We start from the raw sequence: 12,770 nt of genomic DNA, 5'->3' as shown, positions 1-12,770 counted from the left end.
AGTGCTGCACTGTCGGAGGTGCCGTCTTTCAGATGGATGTCAAAGATCCCAGGGCACTATTTCGAAGAAGAACAGGAGTTATCCCCGGTGTCCTGGGGCCAATATTTATCCCTCAATCAACATCACTAAAACAGATCATCTAGTCATTGCTGTGTGTGGGAGCTTGCTGTGCGCAAATTGGCTGCGGTGTTTCCCACATTACAACAGTGACTACACTCCAAAAGTACTTAATTGGCTGTAAAGCACTTTGAGACTTCCGGTGGGCATGAAAGGCGCTATAGAAATGCAATCTTTCTTATTTCTTTCATGATATAGTTGTGCTTATTGGGTACAAAATATGTACATGTCTTCCATTCCTTAATATCAATTGGACTAAATCCTCCTTGAATAATTGAATAATGTTTGGATTTCATTGCTACCAGGTTTTTTTCTTCTTCTCTAGCGCAAAGGTAATCCCAACCACCAGGAAGGACATGACCTTGAGTGCTTCGACATGCAACATATGTGCCATTTCTGAGCAGCCACTAGGAGTAGCAAGCATGATGCAAGACACTGTCTTTCTTTCCATCCTGTAGTCGCTGTTGTGGTGTGCGAGGTGTGGCAGCCGGCTGGTGCACGGCAAACTCCCACAAACAGCAATGTGATAATGACCAGATAATCTGGTTTTTTGTCATGTTGATTGAGGGATAGATATTGGCCCCAGGACTTCCTTCTAGGTTAACTCCCTTGCTCTTCAAAATAGTGTTGTGGGATCTTTTAGGTCCACCAGAGAGCGAGCAGACGGGGCCTCGGTTTGACGTCTCGTCCGGGGGAGGGCATCTCTGGCAGTGCAGCGCTCCCTCGGCGCTGCACTGGAGTGTTAGCTTAGATTTTTGGTGCTCAGGTCTCTGGAGTGGGACTTGAACCCACAACCTTCTGACTCGGGCGAGAGAGTCCTACCCACAAGAAAAAAAGAGCAGGCACTTAACAAAAGATACATGTAAATAAATATAATCTAGGTCTATATTTACAGGACAAGGTCTGTAATCCAACACTGCGAGTGGACAAAATACAACTCTGATTCTTTTAAATCCTGACCGTGTCTCTTTTCTTTTTGAATTCCTTATCACCGGGGAAGCTGATTTTGATCAAAACTGCTTTTTCTATCTTCTCACTCGAGGGAGAGAGGAGATCTCGCTGTGCATAGAAAGATGGAATTGTATTGATCCTTCTTTTCCAGCAGCATCTCAGAAGTTTCAAGCTGACCAGTTCCTTTATTGAGACTCTGGTGTGTGTCAGCCGACGCTCGGTGGGTGGCACTCTCGCCTGAGTCAGAGAATTCGGGTCCCGCTCGACTTGAGCACGGGGTTCTGGGCTGGAGCTCCGGCGTGGTGCTGGGGGAGTGCTGGACTGTCGGATGGGATGCTAAACTGAGACCCTAGACGCTGGACCTGATGGCTCGCATCCTAGGGTCTTGAGAAGTAGCGGCAGGGATTGTGGATGCATCAATTGTAATTTACAAAAATTCCCTGGATTCTGGAGAGGTCCCAGCAGATTGGAAAACTGCAAATGTAACGCCGCTATTTAAAAAAGGAGGCAGAGAAAAAGCAGGAAATTCTAGACCAGTTAACCTAACATCTGTGGTTGGGAAAATGTTGGAGTCCATTATTAAAGAAGCAGTAGCAGGACATTTGGAAAAGCAAAATTCGATCAGGCAGAGTCAGCATGGATTTATGAAAGGGCAAGTCATGTTTGACAAATTTGCTGGAGTTCTCTGAGGATGTAACGAACAGGGTGGATAAAGGGGAACCAATGCATGTGGTGTATTTGGACTTCCAGAAGGCATTTGACAAGATGCCACATAAAAGGCTGCGTGGCAGCCCCGACCTGCGAGAGACCGGCAGGTCGGGGCCATAAAAGGAGCAGCGAGTGGCGGCCATGGACAGCGTGGTGGTGTACCACGGTAAGGTACAGCGCGAGCTGGTACAGGAGGGCAACGGCAGCGAAGAGTGACGTCATCAAGGTCCAGGTCGGTGATTGGAGCATGGGCAGATACAGCAGGAGCGGCGAGGTCGGGCGCAGGAGAGGCATGGCTCTGGGGCAGCACGGGCCAGCCCAGACTGTGATATGTGTGCACACTAGGTCCGTGCAGCAGAGCTGGTCTCCAGTCGTCTTGGTTAATCCTTGCCAAGACCTCACTCTGTCAAGCCCGTGTGGTGGCTGGTGTGCAACGGCCACCACACATTAAAAAGATCCACGCACAGGCATCTTCCACCCTTCAACATGTAGTTTGGGATCCAGAATATTAGGTCTTTCATTGCAACACCTGTGAACTCATCCTTTTTTGGCGTGGAAGCAAGTCATCCTCGCTTCGAGGGACTGCCGATGATGATGGTGACTTTCCATCCACAAGGCACCTGATTAACACTCTATGCCTACTGATCTGGCCAATATCTGCCCATCAACATCTGTGAGAAGCCAGTGTCCCTGAATTCAGACCCAGCTCTCCTGGCCCATGAGACACTGCACAAATATGATGCATCACTGTGCGTGAAATAAACGTGATGTGTTTATATATACTCCATTAAGGTACAAGATAATCACACAATGTCCCAAATCATCAGAAACTCTATCGTCATGACAAGAAAGATACATATGTTTGCCGAAGATCAAATAAAACCCCACAGGTGAAGCAATATTCATGCTGCTTCATTTAAATATTATCCAAATGTTGGCTACAGGAGGACAATGCTGCATGTATAATTTTACACATGCAAATGCAGTCAACTGGCAAGTTGAGCACAGTCCCCAAGATATCACACCTTTATCCCTGCTGAAATAGTCCGTGTGGTCACACATGTGTGCTGCAGGTCACGGCATTGACAACTTGCAGTGGTGCACAGTTAGTTTCTCGAGTTAGTATTGCTACAGAACAGGCGCTTAGTAGCATAATATAGAAGGCAAGAGTCTTAGAAAAAGAAAGGCTTGCATTTCTATAGCGCGTTTCACGACCACCGGACGTCCCAAACTTCTTTACAGACAACAAAGTACTTTTGGAAGTGTAGCCACTGTTGTAATGTGGGAAACGCAGCAGCTAATTTGTGCACAGCAAGCTCCCACACACAGCAATGTGATAATGACCAGATAATCTGTTATGCTGATTGAGGGATAAATATTGGTCAGGATACCGGGGATAACTCCCCTGCTCTTCTTTAAAATAGTGCCATGGGATCTTTTACATCCACCCGAGAGGGGCAGATGGAGCCTCGGTTTAATGTCACATCCCGAAAGACGGCACCTCCGACAGTGCAGCACTCCCTCAGCACTGCACTGGGAATGTCAGCCTAGATTTTTGTGCTCAAGTCCCTGGAGCGGGGCTTGAACCCACAACCTTCTAAGAACCTAATAAATAGCAGCAGCAGTCGGCCGTTTGGCCCCTTGAGCCTGCTCCGCCATTCAATAAGATCACGGCTGATCATTGATCTCAACTCCACTTTCCCGCCCGATCCCCATATCCCTTGATTCAAAAAATCTATCGATCCCAGCCTTGAATATACTCAAAGACTGGGCCTCCACAGCCCTCTGCGGCAGAGAATTCCAAAGATTCACCACCCTCTGAGTGAAGAAATTCCTCCTCATCTCAGTCCTAAATGGCCGACCCCTTATCCTGAGACAGTGAGCCCTGGTTCTAGACTCTCCAGCCCGGGGGAAACATCCTCCCTGCATCTACCCTGTCAATCCCCCTCAGAATCTTGTATTTTTCAATGAGCTCACCTCTCATTCTTCTAAACTTCAGAGAGTATCGGCCCATTCCACACAATCTCTCTGACTTTCTCAAATACAAAATTCTTACGGAGCTTGACAGGGTAGATGCAGGGAGGATGTTTCCCCCGGGCTGGGGAGTCTAGAACCAGGGGTCACAGTCTCAGGATAAGGGGTCGGCCATTTAGGACTGAGATGAGGAGGAATTTCTTCACTCAGAGCGTGGTGAATCTTTGGAATTTTCTGCCCCAGAGGGCTGTGGAGGCTCAGTCTTTGAGTATATTCAAGGCCGAGATCGATAGATTTTTGGAGGCCAGGGGAATCAAGGGATCGGACAGGAAAGTGGAGTTGAGGTCGAAGATCAGCCATGATCTTATTGAATGACGGAGCAGGCTCGAGGGGCCGAATGGCCGACTCCTGCCCCTAATTCTTATGTTCTTATGACTCAGGGGCGAGAGTGCAACCCACTGAGCTACGGCTGATGGGTAACACTTAGTCTGTGTGATCCCCTGGACTGGCTCTGAATGCTTGAGGGGGGGTCGGAGAGGAATTTTTCAGAGTTTTTTTCCCCCCTTATTGGCCCTGGGTTTTTTCTCAGTTTCTGTTTTTGCCTCTCCCAAGAGGTTACATGAGTGGGGGTTGGTGGTGGTGAATGGGTGTGGGTGTGCAGGGAGTTAGGTCGGGGGAAGGAAGAGATGTCTAGTATTGATGATATAGCCATCGTGGTGTGGGGCAGGTTTAATGGACCAGCAAGTCTCCCTCCTGTCAATGACATGTCTGTATAACAGGTGAGTAGACAGGGTGTTCCGGGAGTCTAGCATCAGGCATGTGGACGATGTGGCCCATCCATCAGAGCTGATTGAAGCATTGACCACGCTCAATGCTGGGGATGTTGGTCTGAGCGAGAATGCTGATATCAGTGTGCCTATCCCCAAAAAAACAAGCGATCTACTCAGAGCTCCAACACGGCAAGCGAGCCCGAGGTGGGCAGAGGAAACCCTTCGAGGACACCCTCAAAGCCTCCTATAAAAAGGGCAACATCGCCACCGACACCTGGGAATCCCTGGCTCAAGACCGCTCAAAGTGGAGGAGTAGTATCCGGGAAGTCCCCGAACACCTCGAGTCTCCTCGCCGGGAGCACGCGGAAGCCAAGTACAAACAGCGGAAGGAGGGCACGACAACCCAAGCCCCCCACCCCCCGTCCCTCCAACCACCGTCTGCCCCACCTGTGACAGAGACTGGAGGTCACCTGAGAATTCATATTAGTGTGGAAGCAAGTCATCCTCGACTCTGGGGGCCGGCCTAAGACGACAACAGGGAGGGAGGGAACAGACATTTCAATGGGCGAGCATCTAAATGCTCACCAACAACATCTGGGTGCACCGTGTATGTGAGCATTCATTAATGTCGAGCCCCAACATGCTCTGTTGTTAGCTGTGTCTTCCTCCTTTCCATTTCCCCTGTGTACCATTCAAAATTCCAAGGGCGTTATAATTACAAAATCTAGACAAATATGATTAGATGTGAATTGGAACTGGCTCAATTAGATACTGTTAACATTTAGCATCACGGCTCACAAACCCTACTACATGCAAACAGATCTCCTCCCGATAAAAAACCTGCAGAAAATTCAAAGCACCACGCAGGTAAAAACACAATTCTTTCTTCCTCTCAAAGCCGGCTTTGAGCAGGGTTCGCGAAAATGACATCCAGACACATGTACTGCATGGGGATGTGAGATAAATGATGCAGCAGGTAAGCTCCTGGCTACTTACTGGCTCAGTCAGCGGCAGTATTAAAGGAGCGTCTTTACCCAGAGCATGGCGAGAATGTGCAACTCGCTAGCACAGGGAGGGGTTGAGGCGAATAGCAGGAAAGGATGGACAGGCTGGGTCTCTTCTCTCTTGAAAACAGAAGGCTGAGGGGTGACCTAATAGAGGTCTTTAAAATGATGAAAAGTTTTGATCGAGTGGATACAGAGAGAATGTTTCCACTTGTGGGGAAGAGCATAACTAGAGGCCATCAATATAAGATAGTCACCCAGAAATCCAATGGGGAATTCAGGAGAAACTTCTTTACCCAGAGAGCGGTGAGAATGTGGAACTCGCTGCCACAGGGAGGGGTTGAGGTGAATAGTATCGATGCATTTAAGGGGAGGCTGGACAAGCCAATGGGGAGAGAAGGGGATAGAGGGTTATGCTGATAGAGTTAGGTGAGGAAAGACGGGAGGAGGCTGGAGTGGAGCATAAACGCCGGCATGGACTGGTTGGGCCGAATGGCCTGTTTCTGGGCCGTATATCCCGTGAACAGTTTGTTCCTACATTTCTGCTCAACTTTCAGGAGAATTTTTACTTGAATATGACTGAACTGCAAAACCACAAATTTACACTTGAATTCCATAGGATGAGAATATTCCTGGAATACTCTTACTCCTAGTTCTTATGTTATGGGCACCCACAGCCCATACAATTGGGGGGGGGGGATGGAATGGGCACTCATGGAGGGGGGACACCTATGGAGGGGGGACCCATGGAGGGGGGGGGAACCCGTGGAGGAGGGGGGGGCACCCTTGGAGGGGGGGCACCCACAGTCACTGGACGCGAGGATCCCGCAGGGTACCAACCCAGAATTCCGAGCCGGAGCTCAGCCTGCTTTCTCTGGAACAGTCTGGCGTGGGCTTGACCCCTGCACCTACTGGCCCAGAGGCTGGAATGCTGCCATTGCGCCATTACTTACATTGGAGGCAGTTCAGAGATGATTCACTAGGTTGATTCCTGAGATGAAGGGGTTGTCACATGAGGAAAGGTTGAGCAGGTTGGGCCGATACTCATTGGAGTTGAGAAGAATGAGAGGTGATCTTATTGAAATATAAAAGATTCCGAGTGGGCTGGACCAGGTAGTTGCAGAGAGGATGTTCCCCCTTGTGGGGGAGTCTAGAACTCGGGGGCATAGTTTCAGAATAAGGAGTCGCCCATTTAAAATGGAAATGAGGAAGAATTTCTTCTCTCAGGATGGTTGTGAATCTTTGGAATTCTCTGCCCCAGAGAGCTGTGGATGTTGGGTCATTGAATATATTTAAGGGGGAGATACAACAGATTTTTGAAAGATAAGGGATTATGGGGAGCGGGCGGGGAAGTGGACTTGAGGTCACGATCAGATCAGCCATGATCTCACTGAGTGGCGGAGCAGGCTCAAGGGGCCGTATGGCTGACTCCTGCTCCTATTTCTTATGTTATTATTTGCTGCTCAGAAAGGATCGGCAAACATTTTTTTAAACAAAAAGAGAATTTAAAAAAACATTTTCTTCCCTCTTTGTGTCTCCAGTTCATGGACGAGACGTTAATGAGCAATCTGCCCAAGCCCTCGCTGCCAAAAGCACCCTGTAACTGGCCAACATTAGATACACAAGAACACTTCAACCTTAGACTAGAGTTTGTTAATTCCTCCACTGCTCAGAAACACAGCATGGAGAAATCACGAGGTATCAACTACTGCCCAATGTTTTGAGAGAGAGAGAGGCAAGGGACAGGAAGGTAGACCAAGCACAAGACAATCCTGCTGCAATCCAGCACGACCAAACACAAATCAACTTTGTGGGAGAGGCTTTATTTGAGAGATCATCCGTCACAATCTATAAAAGAATCTTTACATTATCAATTGCTTGCAAAATAAATAGAAAGACTTGCATTTATATAGCACCTTTCACAATCACCGGATGTCCCAAAGTGTAGTCACTGTTGTAATGTCACTGGAGATATGTCACCAATGATGCTTCTGCAAGATCCTACAAATCCCCTGGGAGGACAGACGCACCAACGTTGGCGTCCTCGACCAGGCCAACATCCCCAGCATTGAAGCACTCCACACTCGACCAGCTCCGCTGGGCAGGCACATCATCCGTGTGCCAGACACAATACTCCCAAAGCATGAGCTCTACTCGGAACTCCTTCATGGCAAACGAGCCAAAGGTGGGCAGAGGAAACGTTACAAGGACACCCTCAAAGTCTCCCTGTTTAAGTGCAACATCCCCACCAACACCTGGGAGTCCCTGGCCAAAGACCGCCCTAAATGGAAGAAGTGCAACCAGCAGGGCACTGAGCACCTCGAGTCTCAGCGCCGAGAGCATACAGAAAACAAACGCAGGCAGCAGAAAGAGCGTGCAGCAAACCAGTCCCACCTTCCCTTTCCCTCAACCACTATCTGTCCCACCTGTGACAGAGTCTGTGGTTCCTGTATTGGACTGTTCCGCCACCTAAGGACTCATTCTAAGAGTGGAAGCAAATCTTCCTCAATTCCGAGAGACTGCCTATAATGTGGGAAACACAGCAGCCAATTTGCGCACAGCAAGCTCCCACAAACAGCAATGTGATAATGAGCAGATAATCTGTTTTTGTGATGTTGATTGAGGGATAAATATTGGCCCCAGGACACCGGGGATAACTCCTCTTCTTCAAAATAGTGTCATAGGATCTTTTACATCCACCTGAGAGAGCAGACGGGGCCTCGGTTTAACATGTCATCTGAAAGACGGCACCTCCGACAGTGCAGCACTCCCTCAGCACTGCACTGGGAGAGTCAGCCTGGAGTTTTGTGCTCAAGTTCCTGGAGTGGGACTTGAACCCACAACCTCCTGACTCAGAGGCGAGAGTGCTGCCCACTGAGCCGCTGGTGGCATTGTCAATGTGTGCCAGGATCGCTGCGCAGTGCAATATTAGACATAGAAAGGACACACAAAATCAGTTCAACACATTAACTATTCAAATTGCTAATGCTTGCCTCACTGCCATCAAAATTATAGATTTTGGACACAGAAATCAGATTTTCCTTTAAATAGAAGCAAATATTTAAATTCGCCCAGTTTTCTTAATGCTGCCTCCAGTCATTCTTTATCAGCACACTGAAGGAGAGATAGTCTGGATCTTAGAGCTCACACCAATGTCAAACACTGTTTGTGGCTGAGCTGGTGCACACACTACTCCCAGAATTTATAATAACACTAATATTTATGAAATGACTGACATGCCAGGGAGAGGAAAAAAGTTCCCTTTACACTCCATTCATGGCTGGATAGACAAAGGGGGATGCTGATTGAAGAGGGGAAGTGTTCATGTGTTAAAAGGTGATCCTTCAACGAACAAACACTTCCTCTTCTCAGTCAGCTCTCTGATCCAGGCGACCAAGATCAACTCCGGCTTTTGAGCACTCAGCCAGGAGAGAGACACGAACAACTGGCTCTTGGTTTCTGTGCCATTTTGAGCGAGGATGTAACTTCAAAACTGAACATTTTGCCATTTTATTTAGAAGCTACTTGTTTTAATGAGCCCTCGGATTTAAAAGAAACAAACTGTGTGGTATTAAACAAAACAAACAAAAACAAATCCGTTGAGGACACCTGGACTAAAAGCTGCATGGAAACTACAAGTTCGGCTAAATTAATTTCTCTTTAGTTTTCGAGTTGCAACAATTACAGTACGACTGCCTGGAGGAAAGGTTATACAGAACAAAACCAACCGCAACAGCAGACAAATATCTTTGTCCAGACAAATCATGTGGCACTCACAGACTCAGTGCAAACTAATGGCTGAATATCTCAACCCACATAAGCAATGTCATCATTTTGCATGCACACTGTCGACTGTCTTGGCTCCTGTGGTGGTCACCCTGAGTAACATCACCTTCACTAACCTACCTGGAAGCAATAGACGAACACTGCCATTGCAATCCTTGCTGGTGCCGTGTACAGTAGTGAGGACAACATTGGGTTACTGCCAGTGCTGATGTACAACAGTGATTACAGACTGAAACCGGACAGACAAAATGCAATATTCTGTTAAACAGATTCTAGCAGTGCGACGCTCCGTGCTGTATATAACAGTGCATGTTGCAAGGCCACAGCATAATCAGAAGATTCTGACGAGGTCACAAAGCACAAGACTGAAGCAAAATTGGTTTATGGACATCACACCAAGTCTGCAATATATTCCGAGACACTGGCTCCAGATTTTTTACCAAGTGAGTTTAACCACAGGTCCACATTTTACACAATAGTTTCCATACACAGCTGCACATCTGCCACACATTTAGCTCTGCTGTCACCAGGAGATTCCTCACTGGCACTGCCGTGTCTTGCCAATCAGATGAGACAAATACTCTGATCCAGGTGAGACAAGGATGGTGAGACTGCATCATGTGGCGGCAGGATATTGCAAGCTTATTGTTCGCAGCATTTTAGCCAGCTGCAACATTTTTCATTTGCTGAGCCTCAACACATTGCAATCGGACAGCTCGGGAATACAACCAGAGTCTCTCTCTAACAAAATAAATGTTATTTCAAAAAGCCAAGTAGGTTGGAGCAGACGTTTCTAATCGCGGCGGGGGGGGGGATGATGACAAGTGAACAGCCCCTGCAGCCGGAATCTGCAACACATTCCCTGCACTGTGCCCACGCCTCCCAGCAGCTCGCAAACCCCAAGTATCGCCAGTGTCCAGAGAGGCAGCGAGCAGGCAGAGCCCGTGTGACGGGGGCTCATTGGCAAATACCGTCTGAACTTTCTGTGCAATTAGCAGCCGAGCTTGGAACTACATGTCCGGATTACAGGGGCAGATGTTTCACAAGCCCCACACCCGCATGCACCGAGAGGGCAACTGCGTTACACAGAGAGAGGGGGAGAGAATAGAGAGAGACAGAGAGAGAGAGAGACACAGAGACAGAGAGAGAGAGAGAGAGAGAGAAACAGAGACAGAGAGAGAGAGAGAGACAGACAGACAGACAGAGAAACAGAGAGAGAGAGAGAGAGACAGAGAGAGAGACAGAGAGAGAGAGAGACAGAGAGAGAGACAGAGAGAGAGAGAAACAGAGACAGAGACAGAGAGAGAGAGACAGAGAGAGAGAGAGAGACAGAGAGAGAGAGAGAGAGAGACAGAGAGAGAAACAGAGACAGAGAGAGAGACAGAGAGAGAGAGAAACAGAGACAGAGACAGAGAGAGAGAGAGACAGACAGACAGAGAGAGAGACAGAGAGAGAGACAGAGAGAGAAACAGAGACAGAGAGAGAGACAGAGACAGAGAGAGAGAGAGACAGAGAGAGAGAGAGAGAGAGAGACAGAGAGAGAGAGAAACAGAGACAGAGAGAGACAGAGAGAGAGACAGAGACACAGAGACAGAGAGAGAGACAGAGAGAGAGACAGAGACACAGAGACAGAGAGAGAGACAGAGAGAGAGAGAAACAGAGACAGAGAGAGAGAGACAGAGAGAAACAGACACACAGAGAGAGAGAGAGAGAATACACAGCTCTCGGCCGGGGCTCGCTGCCACTGACATTTTTTGCACGTCGCGTATCATCAACTTCAATTTCCCCACAACATGCAATTTGCAAAAAATAAAACACCCACCCACTATATACATACATATATATATATATAGACACACACACTATATATATATATATATATATAATAGACACACACGGGCTGGGTGCTGCTTTTGGTTGATATTTTGGCACGGGCTGAAATGATTTACAGACAGACAGACACGGGCCAGTGGCGCGGAGGGTGCCCGGTGCCCGGTGCCCGGTGCCCGGTGCCCGGCGGGTCACACACACACACAGGGCCCACGGAGGGGGAGCATTTACCTGCACACTGCCCGGACCCGGGCTCCGGCTCGCACCCGGCACACGGCTCCAGCTGGGCGGCAGCGCGCCTGCGTACACACGGCTCCAGCTGGGCGGCAAGCGCGCCTGCGCACACACGGCTCCAGCTGGGCGGCAGTGCGCCTGCGTACACACGGCTCCAGCTGGGCGGCAAGCGCGCCTGCGCACACACGGCTCCAGCTGGGCGGTACAGCGCCTGCGCACATACGGCTCCCGCTGGGCGGCGACGCGCCTGCGCACACACGGCTCCAGCTGGGCGGCAACGCGCCTGCGCAACTCCCTCTCCCTCTCGCGCACTGGGCTGTGCTGCAACATTTAACTCTTTTAGAGTCTACCTGCAAAACATTAAACATTAAACCGTGCCCCCCGCCCTGGGTGACACAGCAGACATTTACAAGGCCTTTTTTTCTTTTTTTTTTGGGCACTAAAATCAAATTTTCCTTTTTCCAGTGCCCCCTATAAAAGGGAAGGGGACACTAAAAGCACCGGCAATTAAAACAAATTAAACTTTAAAACGTAAAATCAAATTAAAATTTGGTTGCCGGGCGTGATGATGCACTCCAGTCCCTCCGGTGCCCACCTCTCGCGGAAGGCCGCGAGCGTACCGGTGGACACCGCGTGCTCCATCTCCAAGGACACCCTGGACCGGATGTAAGAGCGGAAGAGAGGCAGGCAGTCAGGTTGAACGACCCCCTCGACCGCCCGCTGCCTGGACCGGCTGATGGCGACCATGGCCGTGCCCAGGAGCAGTCCTACGAGGAGGCCCTTGGACCTACCCGCTCCCCTCCGCACATGGTGCCCAAAGATCAGGAGAGTGGGACTGAAGTGCAGCCAGAATTTCAGGAGCAGCCCCTTCAAATAATGGAACAGGGGCTGCAACCTCGTGCACTCAATAAAAACATGGAACACGGACTCCTCCAGACCGCAGAAATTGCAGGCGGCCTGGGAGTCCGTGAACTGACTTAAAAATTTATTGCACGGCACTGCTCCGTGCACCACCCTCCAGGCCAAGTCCCCGATGAATAGTGGGAGGACCCCTGCGTAGAGTGCCCTCCATCGGGGACCCCCGCCTCCTCTGGACGGCAAGATGGTACGCCATGGCGTGTCCGGACGGCCGGCGAGGATGGCAAAGTTGAGGGTGTGCAGGAGCAGCCCGTACAGGAAACCCCTCCGCGCGGAACTGAAAGGCACGGAGGGGATTTCCCCGAGGCGGCTCAAGTTGTGAGGTGCCGGCCCCCGAGGGAGGTTCCGGGGTTTGGCGCCGATGAGGAATTCCGTCCGGACGGGGGTCAGTTCGGACGGGATCTCCCCACGTGCTTGAGCCTCCTCGATGCACCTAATGGAGTCAGGGCCCAGAGCTGTTTTTAGCGACTCGATGGCA

At 49.6% G+C, this 12,770-nt stretch overlaps 1 protein-coding gene across 1 annotated transcript in view; it reads right to left on the bottom strand.

Moving 5' to 3' along the window:
* The window catches only part of ahdc1 (AT hook, DNA binding motif, containing 1), a 244,764-nt gene extending 233,346 nt beyond the window's left edge, over positions 1-11,418 (bottom strand). The window contains exon 1 of the mRNA XM_070898781.1: positions 11,372-11,418. The gene's annotated coding sequence lies outside the window, so the exon portion shown is untranslated. The remainder of the gene's footprint in view (positions 1-11,371) is intronic.
* Between the last annotated feature and the right edge of the window lie 1,352 nt (positions 11,419-12,770).

This window comes from Pristiophorus japonicus, chromosome 14 (assembly GCF_044704955.1).
Source record: "Pristiophorus japonicus isolate sPriJap1 chromosome 14, sPriJap1.hap1, whole genome shotgun sequence".
NCBI classification, from domain to species: domain Eukaryota; kingdom Metazoa; phylum Chordata; class Chondrichthyes; family Pristiophoridae; genus Pristiophorus; species Pristiophorus japonicus.
This window is presented reverse-complemented; position numbering and strand designations above follow the sequence as displayed.